Raw genomic sequence first — 2,501 nt, forward strand, 5'->3', positions numbered from 1 at the left:
CCAAATTTCTATTTCTATTTCTTAGGTTCTAGGGAGCCTGAGAATGATTTTATTGTCTTTTTATAGTATTTTTTAAAAGATTACTATCTCCATAAAGAATTACAAGGCAGTTAAATTTTATTCTTCTTGACTAAAGTTTGAAGGCAGATGGCGTCCAATGCCCAACAAGTGGCTCTTGTTCCTGGTAGTCACTCATTATACAGAGTACTCCTCTACTATTCTGGGGTTGGTCTATGTGACTTATAGTACATAGAACTGATGATTTGTCATAGAACTGATGAGAGTCAGTTATAAAAGAGACTGAAGATTCTTTTTTGAAGACTCTGACATGCTCTCTCCTTGAATCAATTTCTTTGGGGACACCAGCTGCCATTTCATGAACTGCACTATGGAGAGGACCCTGTGGAAAGGAACAATGTGTCATTGTGAACAATGACAGTGATTGAACTTGGGAGGTGATCCTTGCCTCTAGCAAAGCTTTTGATGTTTGCCACCTCATGAGAGACTCTGATCAGGACCATCCAGCTAAGCAGCTCTCATTCTTGATTCCCAGAGACTGAGTGAAATAATAAATATTTGCTGTTGCAAGTTGCCAAAAATTGGAGTAGATTTTCACTCAGCAAGTAGATTTTCATGTAATTATGGAGACTTCTGTATATAATTTGCTCATTTTATTAGGCAAATGTGTCTTTAATGTATGTGGGTATTATTATGGTAAATGTCTCCATTATGATTTTTAAGATTAATCAGTAGAACAATATATGCAACTAGTTTGTTTCATCTGACTCCTGCAGGATATTTCTAGTATTAATACAAACATTTTACTTATAATTATGGTCTCCAACAACTTCCCTATATTACACACAATTCTGTGATTCTTGTATTTTTCTTTAGGTTTATATAAGGGATATTTTTTGTGATATAGATGCATGAATGAGATTAAGAGGGATGAAGGGGAAAAGCTTATCTAACTTCCACAAATACTGCCATATTGCTTTTCAGAATTAACAAATACCAGTCTTCTTGAGAAGCCTACCCATCTCAAATCAGCATTAACTTGGAATTATCTACATTTAAATTTTTGTCCTTTTTTCAGCTGTGTAGTTTAAATTCACATTTGCCCTATTAATAATGATGTTAAGCCCCTCTTATACCTTAATTGTTCTATACTAATCTTTATAAATTACCTATTCATATCTTTTTCTTGCATTTTCCTGCCTTATCGTTTGAGAGGTTATACATTCTTTGAATATATATGTTCATTACTCGTGAGTTTAATACTTTGAGATTATCTTCTCTCTCCCTCTCTTCATCACCTCTCAACTTTCCTCCCAAGTTCTCCAGTGACATTTTCTTATTCCATGTACAATGTCTTTTGCCAACCATTTTTGATAGTTGTCAATATTTCCAGGACATATAAAGTTTTAGCTGAGTGTGGTGGTGCATGACTGTAATCCCAGCTGCTAGGGAGGCTGAGGCAGAAGGATTACAAATTCAAAGCCAGCCTCAGCAATTGAGCAAGACCCTAAGTAACTCAGCAAGACCCTTTCTCTAAAAATACAAAAAAATATAAAAATAAAAAAAAGACTGGGGCTGTGGCTTAGTAGTTAAGTGCCTCTGGTACTATATATATATATATATATATATATATATATATATATATATATATATTAAGCTAGTCATCATTTCCCTGTCATTGAGTTTTAGTTCTTCATTGTTATACTGAAACTTATAATGAAGCATGTCTCTAACACTGAAGTTCCTGTAACAATCTATATATTGTCCATCTTCTGAGGTCTTCTAATTGCCCATAATCTTTAAAATTGAATACCATGGGGGGGTTATAGCTCAGTTGGTAGAGTGCTTGCCTCACAAGCACAGGCTCTGGGTTCAGTCCCCAACACTGCAAAAAAAAAAAAAAAAAAAAAAAAATTGAATGCCATTAACCCACAATTTAGTTTTATCTTTCGAATATATATATAAATTTGTATTGTATATGCATATGTATCTTTGCTCTGTCCACTGAAAATGAATGCAATAATCAACCAAAAAGTAACGAACACACCAAAGCCAAAATGGTGTTTTCTACATGCCACTTTTTCAGTAAAATAAATGAAGATTGTTTGGAGACTTACAGATTCCAATTGTGGAGCAAGTAAAGTAAAATAAAAGCCTGATGCTCTCAGAGTATTTGGAATGCACTGAAAGAAAAATAGTAAGTCTGAAAGAGATGCCATTGACAAAAGATAAATTTTGAGCTTGAAATAGAATACCAGGGATGATTATCCTAAACAGTGTCTCGAGTTAGAGTCTGGATATGGAAATGGAGTCACACATGGAAAAAGGTCACCTAACTCCACGTGCATTCTTAATCTTGCTGACAATGAGAGAATCCTGCTATGTGCTTCTTATTGTATGGGAAGAACATACCATCACCTAAGTAGTATTCCTGCCTAAAAATCAAATTCAACCTAAGTAAAATCAGATCTCTAGATCTAAAA

Source organism: Sciurus vulgaris (genome assembly GCF_902686455.1).
Source record: "Sciurus vulgaris genome assembly, chromosome: 6".
Classification (NCBI taxonomy): domain Eukaryota; kingdom Metazoa; phylum Chordata; class Mammalia; order Rodentia; family Sciuridae; genus Sciurus; species Sciurus vulgaris.